The sequence below is a fragment of the Portunus trituberculatus genome, chromosome 11 (assembly GCF_017591435.1).
Source record: "Portunus trituberculatus isolate SZX2019 chromosome 11, ASM1759143v1, whole genome shotgun sequence".
NCBI classification, from domain to species: Eukaryota; Metazoa; Arthropoda; class Malacostraca; order Decapoda; family Portunidae; genus Portunus; species Portunus trituberculatus.
The window spans coordinates 3,495,005-3,509,972 of record NC_059265.1 but is presented as its reverse complement, the minus strand read 5'-3'; the positions used below and the strand labels follow the sequence as shown (position 1 = coordinate 3,509,972).

General features: G+C 45.0%; 1 protein-coding gene across 1 annotated transcript in view; it reads left to right on the top strand.

Moving 5' to 3' along the window:
• The window catches only part of LOC123502384, a 273,598-nt gene that overhangs the window by 164,486 nt on the left and 94,144 nt on the right, over positions 1–14,968 (top strand). The window lies entirely within an intron of this gene.

Here is a 14,968-nt window from a genome sequence, read left to right as displayed (position 1 = left end):
CTGATGACATCAGCCCGCACCTGCTGAAGCGATGCTCCCAGGAACTGGCTGCCCTCTCACCCAAGTTCACAACTTGTGTACGGGAAAACGTCTGGCCTTCAGTGTGGAAGGAGGCTCGAGTAGTTCCTGCACACAAAAAGCTCCAGGACGGACCCAAAAACTACAGACCCATATCCCTGTTGTCAGTGGTGGGTAAAGTGTTTGAGAGGGTCGTGGCAGAGGTGGTGTGTAGCCATCTCAAGGACAATGCCCTCCTCTCAGACCAACAGTTTGGGTTCAGACCTGGAAGGTCAACCTCCGACCTAATGATGCTTCTCACCAGGCATTGGCAGGACGCCCTCGACGACGGCAAGGACACTATAGTGGTTGCTTTGGACATAGCAGGAGCTTTTGATAAAGTATGGCACAACGGATTACTAGAAAAGCTTCGTGCTAAAGGCATCCAGGGTGGCTTGCTACGACTCTGGGAAATTACCTGCAGGACAGAAGCCTCAAGGTGGTTGTCAACGGGCAAACATCTGAGTCCCTGCCTGTGGAGGCATCAGTGCCACAGGGTTCAATTCTTGGCCCACTCCTGTGGAATATCTACGTGGATGATCTTCTCCAGCTACTGCCAGGAGTCATGGCCTATGCTGATGACTGCACCCTCTCCTATACCTATCCACGCCAGGACAGTGGGCGGGCTGCTGAGGCCATCAATCAGCAGCTACGAGTGATAAAGGAGTGGGGTGCTCGCTGGCAAGTGACATTCGCGCCGGAGAAGACACAAGCAATGGTTGTCTCGGTCCCCAGCCGCCATGGCAGCAATGGCAGGAAAGTTGTCTTTGGCGCTGCTCTCCCACCCAAGATGACGTCAAGATACTTGGAGTGGAGGTGGATCGAGGGCTGAGGTTTGACAGGCATGTCAAAACCATTGCCAAGAAAGCCTCACAGGATCTCCGCTCTCAGAAGGATCGCCAGTTTCCTCGACAGGAAGGGGAGACTGCTGCTGTACAAGGCACAGGTGCGGCCCCACCTTGAATACGCAGCTCTCCTGGATGTCCTGTGCCGCCACACACAGAAGGAGACTGGACAGCATCCAACGCCGCGCCATACGGCTAGTAGATGCTGCACTACCACCTCACCCAGAGCCTGAGCGTCCCCTTGATTCACTGGAACACCGCAGAGATGTGGCGGCGATCGTAGTGTTCCATAAGGCACAGGTGCAAAGAGTGCCACATCTGGCAGGGCTGCGTCATCCTCTAAGAGTCACCGCACGGAGCACGAGAACGGTGCTCAATGGTGGTGACGCCGAGAGGTGCCGCGATCCCACGGGTGTCAGCATCAACGCACCTTCGCAGGACGCGTCTCCAGGATGTGGAACTTGTTCACGGCCGCGGTGCCTCACGTCCAGGAGATGAACACACAGTGTCAAACTGATGGCACATAAGTGGAGACAGACACTGCCAACTCCTCTGACACTCTTTGTGACGTGACACTCAGTGTAGTGCAGTGCGGAGAGAGAGAGAGAGAGAGAGAGAGAGAGAGAGAGAGAGAGAGAGAGAGAGAGAGAGAGAGAGAGAGAGAGAGAGAGAGAGAGAGAGAGAGAGAGAGAGAGAGAGAGAGAGAGAGAGAGAGAGAGAGAGAGAGAGAGAGAGAGAGAGAGAGAGAGAGAGAGAGAGAGAGAGAGAGAGAGAGAGAGAGAGAGAGAGAGAGAGAGAGAGAGAGAGAGAGAGAGAGAGAGAGAGAGAGAGAATTGAAATAGCAAACTTTATGAAATGACAATATTTATTATTTTACCTTTTCTTTTTCTGTCTTTTCTTCTTCTCCTCCTCTTCTCATATTCCTCCACCTCTTCCTTCTTCTTCTTCTTCTTCTTCTTCTTCTTCTTCTTCCTCCTCCTCCTTCTCCTCTTCTTGCCTTGGTCCGTCTTTCTCCATATTCTTAACACAATCTGAAATAAATAAAACTGGATTAATAGAGAGAGAGAGAGAGAGAGAGAGAGAGAGAGAGAGAGAGAGAGAGAGAGAGAGAGAGAGAGAGAGAGAGAGAGAGAGAGAGAGAGAGAGAGAGAGAGAGAGAGAGAGAGAGAGAGAGAGAGAGAGAGAGAGAGAGAGAGAGAGAGAGAGAGAGAGAGAGAGAGAGAGAGAGAGAGAGAGAGAGAGAGAGAGAGAGAGAGAGAGAGAGAGAGAGAGAGAGAGAGAGAGAGAGAGAGAGAGAGAGAGAGAGAGAGAGAGAGAGAGAGAGAGAGAGAGAGAGAGAGAGAGAGAGAGAGAGAGAGAGAGAGAGAGAGAGAGAGAGAGAGAGAGAGAGAGAGAGAGAGAGAGAGAGAGAGAGAGAGAGAGAGAGAGAGAGAGAGAGAGAGAGAGAGAGAGAGAGAGAGAGAGAGAGAGAGAGAGAGAGAGAGAGAGAGAGAGAGAGAGAGAGAGAGAGAGAGAGAGAGAGAGAGAGAGAGAGAGAGAGAGAGAGAGAGAGAGAGAGAGAGAGAGAGAGAGAGAGAGAGAGAGAGAGAGAGAGAGAGAGAGAGAGAGAGAGAGAGAGAGAGAGAGAGAGAGAGAGAGAGAGAGAGAGAGAGAGAGAGAGAGAGAGAGAGAGAGAGAGAGAGAGAGAGAGAGAGAGAGAGAGAGAGAGAGAGAGAGAGAGAGAGAGAGAGAGAGAGAGAGAGAGAGAGAGAGAGAGAGAGAGAGAGAGAGAGAGAGAGAGAGAGAGAGAGAGAGAGAGAGAGAGAGAGAGAGAGAGAGAGAGAGAGAGAGAGAGAGAGAGAGAGAGAGAGAGAGAGAGAGAGAGAGAGAGAGAGAGAGAGAGAGAGAATTGAAATAGCAAAACTTTATGAAATGACAATATTTATTATTTTACCTTTTCTTTTCTCTTTTCTTCTTCTCCTCCTCTTTTCATATTCCTCCACCTCTTCCTTCTTCTTCTTCTTCTTCCTGTTCCTGTTCCTGATCCTCTTCTTCCTCCTCCTCCTCTTCTTGCCTTGGTCCGTCTTTCTCCATATTCTTAACACAATCTGAAATAAATAAAACTGGATTAATATTAGAGAGAGAGAGAGAGAGAGAGAGAGAGAGAGAGAGAGAGAGAGAGAGAGAGAGAGAGAGAGAGAGAGAGAGAGAGAGAGAGAGAGAGAGAGAGAGAGAGAGAGAGAGAGAGAGAGAGAGAGACCTTAGTGTTTCAGTGTGCGGAGGCCATAAATTCAGAGTGTTATTGAAGCAGTGGGTAAGTAAGTGAAGTGTTTGACAGTGACACATAGAGAATAAGTGAATAAGTGAAGTGATAATACAAGATACATAGTGACACAAGTGATACACTGCAGGAGTAATTATCACTACATCAATAAGAACACTAGCAGTCAAATAGTTGGTGGGCTTTGAGATAGGAGATACCCATAATGCCTTCTTTAGCCCGTTAAAACACAATGGAAATGCACATATTAGCTATATGCTGAGTACTAATAAAAAATTAATAAATAAAAAGATATTTATGTGTGAAAACCTTACAAAATGGCACATCTATCATGAACCCTTTGTCAGCGACTCCGCCACCCCAGCACTGCACAACCCCACCCCCGCACCGTGTTCTGTTGGGGTGCTGACGTAGGAAGACATTCATTTCATCCCTTGTGACATGAAGCCACTTTTTGCCATAAACTTTTGTAATTTATTTTGGGTTGTCCACAAAACGCTTGGCTGCCGGGACACTGGTCCACGCACACAGCGACTGTACCACCTCGTCTGACATGAAGAGCTGGAAGCAGTGCAGACCACTCATGTCATTCCTTGGTACATCAGGATCAAAGCCACAAAAATCCTCAGTCAGGACCGGACCAGTACCGGGACGCTGGTCAGCAAAGGGATCAGATAAGACAGAGAAAGTATGGAGGGAAGCATGCAGTGCAGGGCTGCCTGGCCGCTCCTCATCCTCCACACTTCCATGTCCACATTTAAAACCATACACTCTTCAGCACTGTCCCCGAGAAACCATCCCATGCGCTCGCCTCGATTCCCGGCTCCCCCTTCGCAGTTCCTCCACCCAGCGGATTTGACATCACATTAAAAGAGAAATATATGGTATATAATTTTGTTTTTGTGTAGGGGTTCCTTGAGACATGTCATGTATTTGAAGGGTTACGCAAGGGTAAAAAGATTGAGAAACGCTGCTTTATTCGTTACCATATCTCTCTCTCTCCTTCCTTATTTGTTTTCATATTCTCTCTCTCTCTCTCTCTCCTTATTCGTTTACATATTCTCTCTCTCTCCCTCTCCTTATGCGTTTCCATATTCTCTCTCTCTCTCTCTCTCTCTCTCTCTCTCTCTCTCTCTCTCTCTCTGACCAATAGCGTGGCTTCATATATGTGACGTCAAATTAGCTGGGTGGAGGAGCTGTGAAGTGGGAGCCGGGAATCAAGGCGAGCACGCGGGATGGTTTCTTGGGGACAGTGCCCACTCTTCTAAACCAACATATATGCTTTCTATCTCCTTTAATTGTCATCCTCACCACTTCCATCACTTTCTTCCTGGGAGCTCCTGGCCTCACTGTCCTTTTCTGGCAAATATTCCTCATGTGAGTCACTAATGAGGCCTTCTGATTGACTCTCATTGTCCTCAGAATCCTGTAATTCATCTAATAGAGCCAGCTCACCCTCAGAATCCTCAAGGGTGACAATGACAACACCATTACACCAAACTGGTCAGTAACACACTGCCCGCCGGCCACCACCCCTCCCCTCAGGCCACACGGTCCCTCCCCAAGCCACCGTACCCAGTGTCCCTGAAAACAGTTAGTCACTTTGTCACTGAATCATAAAAAACACACAAAGCGAGTAGATGAAGCACTGATGGAGCGATGGCGTGCATTACTTCATCGCCTCAGGAGCAAAAATTTTAAAATACCTTGAAACACCCTTAAAACACCCTAATATAGCCTTAAAACAGCCAAAACAGTCTTAAACACCCTAATACACCCTCAAATAGCCTTTAAACAGCCCTAAAAAGCACTAAAACAGCCTTAACCGATTACCGCCCAGTGGATCATGTTTGGTGATCTGTCTTTGATGGCCTGTATCTTAAACATGCTGAGCAAATTGAGTTTAGAAAAGTGTTCTTACAGTAAGCAGAAGTGGGAGGACCTATTTATAGCAACGACATTCAAATCTCCCCAGTGGTCACGTCATTAGGAGGATTGAATTTTGTGAATTTTTGTTCATGTTCAGTAAAAAATGGTGATGAAGTGTATGTCATATTTCTTGATCCTTTTCACTATACAAGCACAACACTTTCTACATGACATGTCAGTTGAATTATCTGCCCTATCACACCATCTACCGAATTGCAAGTTCACTACAATTAGAGGTGACAAATATGGTCCACTGGGCGGAACCGTTATCAGTCACCCAGTGTGAGATTCACAGCAGCACAGCAGCACAGTTGCCTGTAGACGTACTGTATACATCCTCCTGATTCTCTGATATTGTGAATGAATACTTTACAGAGCATATACTTACTAGCTTGAAAAGTTATTTTGCTCAACAGCTGCGAAATATATCTAATGCTCCTGTGAAATGCCTCAGTGTGCAAGAAGCTACACACTTGTTATGTAGTGAGGAGTTCAACGTTGATCATGATGCAGAAGTAATAATAGACTTGGTGAACATTCCTCCTGATGATGATCTAAGTGATGAGGATGAAGTTGATGATGATAATACACTTACACCAATGGTAAAAGATGTCCCTGGTGCCATTGAAATTCATACCACACAAACCTGGCCAAGGAATGAAGCAAAAACGACGTCTGGACTCTGTTGATACACCAGTGTGGAGTAAGAAGGTTAGCGTTAGTTATTTGTTTAGTATTATGTCATGTTTTGTGTTAATAAAGTAATATGATGATGATTAACGTGTATTCACCAGATTCTTTATGTCATGTTTACTCAGGTATTTGTCTGTGACCAGAATTACTCAAACACTAATTCATTGATTTTTCATCATTACTGTTGGAGTTTTAACTTGGAAATGCATGTAATGCTAAATATTTACTAAAGTGCTGTTTCTACTTCCAGGCACATGATACCACGGTACTCAAGTGGGGTGAGATGTCAAACCAAACCGAAAAGCTGAAGGCCAAACTGCACCAACAACTTGACGGTCACACACCAGTTGACATCTTTGAGGATATTTCACCGACGACATCTTTGCGCTCATAAAGCGAGAAACAATCCGTTATGCACACACAGTGAAAAATGATCCCCTGTTTAGCTTGGAAGACCATGAACCAAAAGCCTTCATTGGCTTCCTGATCTATTCTGGGTACGTCACTCTTCCTAGCGAACCACTTTACTGGTCTGATGCTGATGATGTGGCTCAAAATACTGTCAAACAATTAAGCTCTATCCAGGAACAAGTACTTGAAGATAAAAGCGTACCTACATGTACAAGACAACAACAGTCGCCCACAAGATTGCACAGACAAGGCTTTCAAAGTCCCGCCCTGATTGATATGCTAAATTCTTCATTCCAGCAGTATGGTGTGTTCCATAAGACTTTATCTGTTGATGAAATGATGGTGAGATACTATGGTCATGATGGCCTCAAGCAATTGATCAGGGGGAAGCCCATCCATCAGGTTTGGGTACAAGCTGAGGTCGCTTTGTGGTGATGAGGGTTATTGCTACAAATTTGACCTGTACTGTTGAAGTGTGACGTCGCACTGTGCATGGAGTGTTTTGCAAATTTCCACACACGTACATGAATATGAGGTCGAATGTTCATAGCAACAAATACAGTAATGTATATTTTGTGGATGAATAGCAGCAGTGCAGCAGAGAGTGATATAAAAGAGAAATATGTGTATGCCAAGTATTAGGACTCATTTTTGCTCATGTACAATTTATGAATAAAAGGAACAAATTTGAAACATTACTATTAGCCCAATTTGTAACTAGAAAAATACGCAGATGCTAAGTATACTACGAAAAAAGTAAAGAAACCTTGATTTTTTCCTTTACTAAGGTAAGTATATGCAATGGGGCCGAGACGCTAACTGATCCGCCTGCTGGATCATTTATGTCACCCTCTGCAACTCACTTAGGCTTTGACTTAAGTTATCATGATTTTTCCTTCAGCATGTCTTGGTTAGGTTACAAACACACAGCTTGCCAAAAAGTACTACAATCTCAACACAGGAAATAGGTCTGGGTGTTAATGGGTTAAACACCCTTAAAGCAGCCTAAAACTCCTTAAACACCCTAAAATATCCTTAAAACACTCTAAAACAGAATTACATATCCTGAAATAGCCTTAAAACACTCTAAAACAGCATTACATACCCTGAAACAGCCTTAAAACACCCTCAAAGTCTTCAAACACCCTAAAACAACCCAAAACAGCCTTCAATACTCACAGTTGGCTAGGTGTGTCCCAGCTGGTCCAGTTGCCATGTTCCATCCCTACATAGAGCCACTTCCTTTAGTACGGCCGGTGATCCTGTAGGGAGGAGGTGGTGGTAGTGGTGATGGTAGTGAAATAGTGTGGTTTTGTGAGCATCTGATGTGGTAATGTTGGTTGTTTGTGGTGGTTGTGGGTGTGGTTGAACAGTGGTGGTGGTGGTGGTAGTAATAGGAGGATTTTAAAAAAGAAGACAAATATTTTCCAGCCAAAACAAGTGAAAAAAATTGAGGTTTATGAGACAAAATTGTAAGAAAAAAAATGCTTTCACACACCCCACACTCACCAAACACACACCACACCAGCACACACCATTCCCACACCTGCACACACCAGCAAACCACAAACAACCCTTTGCAAAAACTGGAAAACGCAAAAAAAACACACCCAAAAATATATATAGTTTACACAACAAAAAGCACACACCACACGTACCACACACACACCACACCTGCGGAAACCTTTCCCACACCCGCACACACCAGCACAGTACACAGCTTGGTGTGTGGAGGGAGATATGGAGGAAAGAAAAGGAGGTGGTGGAGGGAAAAAATGAGAAAAATTGTCAGGTTTTGAAGTGAGATTTAGAAAAGCACTATTTTGACTATCATAGAAGTGAGATAGGAGACTCAAAATTGGAGGGAAGCTGGAGGAAACATGGAGGAAATAGTCTATGAAAGGAAAAGCCTGGAGGTAACCTGTGGAGGGAGATGTGGAGGAAACAAGACAAACATTACATAACCAAAACGCACCCAAAATTACTTAAAAATATTGCATCACACAACAAAACACACACACAGACACACACACAAGGCTTTTTTTACAGACATGTGAACAACAACATCAAAAATAGAGAAAGTATTGAAAGTTTAGAAGTAAATGGAGTTTGCAGTGAGGATCCCAGGGGAAATGGCAGAGGCTATGAATGGATGCTTTTGGAAGGTATTCACAAAGGAGACTGCTTTTGACAAACCACTGGTAATGGAACAGAAAGGGATTATGAAGGAGTTTCAAGTAACTGTGGAGGAGATCAAGAATATGATGGGGAGTTTAGAAGTGAGAAAAGCTGTGGGACCTGATGGGGTATCAGGATGGATTTTAAGAGAATGCAGGGAGCAACTGGCAGAAAAAGTTTGTGAAGTAATTGATGCCTCATTAAGGGAAGGTGTAGTGCCCCAAGACTGGAAAAGAGCTAACATTGTCCCAATTTATAAATCAGGTAACAAGAGAGACCCATTGAACTATAGACCAGTGTCACTTACAAGTGTGGTAGCTAAGATGTGTGAGAGGGTGGTGAAGAATAGATGGACAGACTTCTTGGAGAAAAATGACATACTTTGTGAGTGTCAATTTGGTTTTAGAAAAGGGCGTTCATGCACGACAAACCTGATATGTTACTATTCGAGGGTGATAGATGTAATACAGGAAAGAGATGGTTGGGCTGATGGAATATATCTGGATTTAAAAAAGGCCTTTGATAAGGTACCACACCGGAGACTGATCTGGAAACTTGAAATGGTAGGAGTGCATGGCAGTTTACTAAAATGGATGGAAGACTTTTGGTAGGAAGAGAAATGAGAACAATAATTAAGGACAGACCATCAGAATGGGGCTTGGTGGAGAGTGGAGTTCCACAGGGATCAGTGTTGGCACCAGTAATGTTCGCGGTCTACATAAATGACATGGTGGATGGGGTGTCCAGTTATGTGAGCCTATTTGCAGACGATGCAAAATTGTTAAGAAAAGTGAGATGTGACAAAGATTGCGAACTACTCCAGGAAGACTTGGACAGAATATGGAAATGGAGCTGTACGAGAGAGAGAGAGAGAGAGAGAGAGAGAGAGAGAGAGAGAGAGAGAGAGAGAGAGAGAGAGAGAGAGAGAGAGAGAGAGAGAGAGAGAGAGAGAGAGAGAGAGAGAGAGAGAGAGAGAGAGAGAGAGAGAGAGAGAGAGAGAGAGAGAGAGAGAGAGAGAGAGAGAGAGAGAGAGAGAGAGAGAGAGAGAGAGAGAGAGAGAGAGAGAGAGAGAGAGAGAGAGAGAGAGAGAGAGAGAGAGAGAGAGAGAGAGAGAGAGAGAGAGAGAGAGAGAGAGAGAGAGAGAGAGAGAGAGAGAGAGAGAGAGAGAGAGAGAGAGAAAGAGAGAGAGAGAGAGAGAGAGAGAGAGAGAGAGAGAGAGAGAGAGAGAGAGAGAGAGAGAGAGAGAGAGAGAGAGAGAGAGAGAGAGAGCAATCGACTGAAATGAAGGAAACTGGAGAGTAAAGAATGGAAAGCCCTCCTGCTGTGTGCCCTGAGCACGAAAAGGACCTGACTCACTCCTTAGCTGACTGAGACCTTAGAAACCAGAGAGAGAGAGAGAGCCAGAGAGTCACCACCTGGAAAGAGACGCCTAAGAGAATCTCCTGAGGTGCTTCTCCTCCCTTCATGAAGAGAGAGAGACCCGTCATCTCAGACTAGAGGAAGGACCAGATCGACGGATCAGCCATGAAAGAGAGAGGAAGAGGCTACCGTTGTCAAGGTGTTGAGAGAGGAGCAGAGAGAGAAGGATGCTGCCTGAGCGCGTCAGAGGCTACAAGAGGACCGTTTTCGTGTTTCTGTTCAAAGACTCGGCGCAACAAGGACAGACACCTGCTCAGGGCTGCATGCACTGGTGGTAACCAGCAAGTGGGCCTTAAAAAGTGGGAGGAAAGCCTGCGCCGGAAACTGTGGCACTGGCGTAGGAAACAAAACTTGGTGGTCTCTTGTTAAGGACAAACAAGGAACTGGCCACCAAGAATCCATCCCTCCCTCAGCAAGCAGGACGGTACTGTCGCCACCAGCAGTAAGGAGAGGGCACAGTTGCTGGCTTCCTTGTTTGCTGGAAAAATGAGGTCGGGAATCCACAGCAGCCACCGCCTCAGCTGGTCCAGCAATGTGAGAAGACTGTCACCATGGTGGAGGTGACGCATCAGCAGGAGAAGAGATGAGAGGGGCTGGACACACAGAAAGCCACCGGCCCTGATGACATCAGCCCGCACCTGCTGAAGCGATGCTCCCAGGAACTGGCTGCCAGACTTGAGTACGAGAGAGAGTCTGGCCTTCAGAGAGAGAGAGTAGAGAGCTCAGAGACGAGAAAACAGTCATATTCCTGTCAGAGAGTGGAAGAGAGGGTCTTCAGAGTAGTTCCTTCTCCTCCTCTCATTTCCTCCATAACTTCTTCTTCTGGAAGGTCTTCTTCTCCAGATTCTACAGACCTCGACGACGGCAATAAAACTAAGTTCTTCTTTGGTGGGTAAAGTGTTTGAAAGAGAGTCGCTGGCAGAGGGTGGTGTGTAGACTAGAGAGAGAGAGAGAGAGAGAGAGAGAGAGAGAGAGAGAGAGAGAGAGAGAGAGAGAGAGAGAGAGAGAGAGAGAGAGAGAGAGAGAGAGAGAGAGAGAGAGAGAGAGAGAGAGAGAGAGAGAGAGAGAGAGAGAGAGAGAGAGAGAGAGAGAGAGAGAGAGAGAGAGAGAGAGAGAGAGAGAGAGAGAGAGAGAGAGAGAGAGAGAGAGAGAGAGAGAGAGAGAGAGAGAGAGAGAGAGAGAGAGAGAGAGAGAGAGAGAGAGAGAGAGAGAGAGAGAGAGAGAGAGAGAGAGAGAGAGAGAGAGAGAGAGAGAGAGAGAGAGAGAGAGAGAGAGAGAGAGAGAGAGAGAGAGAGAGAGAGAGAGAGAGAGAGAGAGAGAGAGAGAGAGAGAGAGAGAGAGAGAGAGAGAGAGAGAGAGAGAGAGAGAGAGAGAGAGAGAGAGAGAGAGAGAGAGAGAGAGAGAGAGAGAGAGAGAGAGAGAGAGAGAGAGAGAGAGAGAGAGAGAGAGAGAATTGAAATAGCAAAAACTTTATGAAATGACAATATTTATTATTTTACCTTTTCTTTTTCTCTCTTTTCTTCTTCTCCTCCTCTTTTCATATTCCTCCACCTCTTCCTTCTTCTTCTTCTTCTTCCTGTTCCTGTTCCTGATCCTCTTCTTCCTCCTCCTCCTCTTCTTGCCTTGGTCCGTCTTTCTCCATATTCTTAACACAATCTGAAATAAATAAAACTGGATTAATATTAGAGAGAGAGAGAGAGAGAGAGAGAGAGAGAGAGAGAGAGAGAGAGAGAGAGAGAGAGAGAGAGAGAGAGAGAGAGAGAGAGAGACCTTAGTGTTTCAGTGTGCGGAGGCCATAAATTCAGAGTGTTATTGAAGCAGTGGGTAAGTAAGTGAAGTGTTTGACAGTGACACATAGAGAATAAGTGAATAAGTGAAGTGATAATACAAGATACATAGTGACACAAGTGATACACTGCAGGAGTAATTATCACTACATCAATAAGAACACTAGCAGTCAAATAGTTGGTGGGCTTTGAGATAGGAGATACCCATAATGCCTTCTTTAGCCCGTTAAAACACAATGGAAATGCACATATTAGCTATATGCTGAGTACTAATAAAAAATTAATAAATAAAAAAAGATATTTATGTGTGAAAACCTTACAAAATGGCACATCTATCATGAACCCTTTGTCAGCGACTCCGCCACCCCAGCACTGCACAACCCCCATCCCCCGCACCGTGTTCTGTTGGGGGTGCTGACGTAGGAAGACATTCATTTCATCCCTTGTGACATGAAGCCACTTTTTTGCCATAAACTTTTTGTAATTTATTTTTGGGTTGTCCACAAAACGCTTGGCTGCCGGGACACTGGTCCACGCACACAGCGACTGTACCACCTCGTCTGACATGAAGAGCTGGAAGCAGTGCAGACCACTCATGTCATTCCTTGGTACATCAGGATCAAAGCCACAAAAATCCTCAGTCAGGACCGGACCAGTACCGGGACGCTGGTCAGCAAAGGGATCAGATAAGACAGAGAAAGTATGGAGGGAAGCATGCAGTGCAGGGCTGCCTGGCCGCTCCTCATCCTCCACACTTCCATGTCCACATTTAAAACCATACACTCTTCAGCACTGTCCCCGAGAAACCATCCCATGCGCTCGCCTCGATTCCCGGCTCCCCCTTCGCAGTTCCTCCACCCAGCGGATTTGACATCACATTAAAAGAGAAATATATGGTATATAATTTTGTTTTTGTGTAGGGGTTCCTTGAGACATGTCATGTATTTGAAGGGTTACGCAAGGCTAAAAAGATTGAGAAACGCTGCTTTATTCGTTACCATATTCTCTCTCTCTCTCCTTCCTTATTTGTTTTCATATTCTCTCTCTCTCTCTCTCTCTCTCCTTATTCGTTTACATATTCTCTCTCTCTCCCTCTCCTTATGCGTTTCCATATTCATTCTCTCTCTCTCTCTCTCTCTCTCTCTCTCCTTATGCATTTTTATATTCTCTCTCTCTCTCTCTCTCTCTGACCAATAGCGTGGCTTCATATATGTGACGTCAAATTAGCTGGGTGGAGGAGCTGTGAAGTGGGAGCCGGGAATCAAGGCGAGCACGCGGGATGGTTTCTTGGGGACAGTGCCCACTCTTCTAAACCAACATATATGCTTTCTATCTCCTTTAATTGTCATCCTCACCACTTCCATCACTTTCTTCCTGGGAGCTCCTGGCCTCACTGTCCTTTTCTGGCAAATATTCCTCATGTGAGTCACTAATGAGGCCTTCTGATTGACTCTCATTGTCCTCAGAATCCTGTAATTCATCTAATAGAGCCAGCTCACCCTCAGAATCCCTCAAGGGTGACAATGACAACACCATTACACCAAACTGGTCAGTAACACACTGCCCGCCGGCCACCACCCTCCCCTCAGGCCACACGGTCCCTCCCCCCCAAGCCACCGTACCCAGTGTCCCTGAAAACAGTTAGTCACTTTGTCACTGAATCATAAAAAACACACAAAGCGAGTAGATGAAGCACTGATGGAGCGATGGCGTGCATTACTTCATCGCCTCAGGAGCAAAAATTTTAAAATACCTTGAAACACCCTTAAAACACCCTAATATAGCCTTAAAACAGCCAAAACAGTCTTAAACACCCTAATACACCCTCAAATAGCCTTTAAACAGCCCTAAAAGCACTAAAACAGCCTTAACCGATTACCGCCCAGTGGATCATGTTTGGTGATCTGTCTTTGATGGCCTGTATCTTAAACATGCTGAGCAAATTGAGTTTAGAAAAGTGTTCTTACAGTAAGCAGAAGTGGGAGGACCTATTTATAGCAACGACATTCAAATCTCCCAGTGGTCACGTCATTAGGAGGATTGAATTTTGTGAATTTTTGTTCATGTTCAGTAAAAAATGGTGATGAAGTGTATGTCATATTTCTTGATCCTTTTCACTATACAAGCACAACACTTTCTACATGACATGTCAGTTGAATTATCTGCCCTATCACACCATCTACCGAATTGCAAGTTCACTACAATTAGAGGTGACAAATATGGTCCACTGGGCGGAACCGTTATCAGTCACCCAGTGTGAGATTCACAGCAGCACAGCAGCACAGTTGCCTGTAGACGTACTGTATACATCCTCCTGATTCTCTGATATTGTGAATGAATACTTTACAGAGCATATACTTACTAGCTTGAAAAGTTATTTTGCTCAACAGCTGCGAAATATATCTAATGCTCCTGTGAAATGCCTCAGTGTGCAAGAAGCTACACACTTGTTATGTAGTGAGGAGTTCAACGTTGATCATGATGCAGAAGTAATAATAGACTTGGTGAACATTCCTCCTGATGATGATCTAAGTGATGAGGATGAAGTTGATGATGATAATACACTTACACCAATGGTAAAAGATGTCCCTGGTGCCATTGAAATTCATACCACACAAACCTGGCCAAGGAATGAAGCAAAAACGACGTCTGGACTCTGTTGATACACCAGTGTGGAGTAAGAAGGTTAGCGTTAGTTATTTGTTTAGTATTATGTCATGTTTTGTGTTAATAAAGTAATATGATGATGATTAACGTGTATTCACCAGATTCTTTATGTCATGTTTACTCAGGTATTTGTCTGTGACCAGAATTACTCAAACACTAATTCATTGATTTTTCATCATTACTGTTGGAGTTTTAACTTGGAAATGCATGTAATGCTAAATATTTACTAAAGTGCTGTTTCTACTTCCAGGCACATGATACCACGGTACTCCAAGTGGGGTGAGATGTCAAACCAAACCGAAAAGCTGAAGGCCAAACTGCACCAACAACTTGACGGTCACACACCAGTTGACATCTTTGAGGATATTTCACCGACGACATCTTTGCGCTCATAAAGCGAGAAACAATCCGTTATGCACACACAGTGAAAAATGATCCCCTGTTTAGCTTGGAAGACCATGAACCAAAAGCCTTCATTGGCTTCCTGATCTATTCTGGGTACGTCACTCTTCCTAGCGAACCACTTTACTGGTCTGATGCTGATGATGTGGCTCAAAATACTGTCAAACAATTAAGCTCTATCCAGGAACAAGTACTTGAAGATAAAAGCGTACCTACATGTACAAGACAACAACAGTCGCCCACAAGATTGCACAGACAAGGCTTTCAAAGTCCCGCCCTGATTGATATGCTAAATTCTTCATTCCAGCAGTATGGTGTGT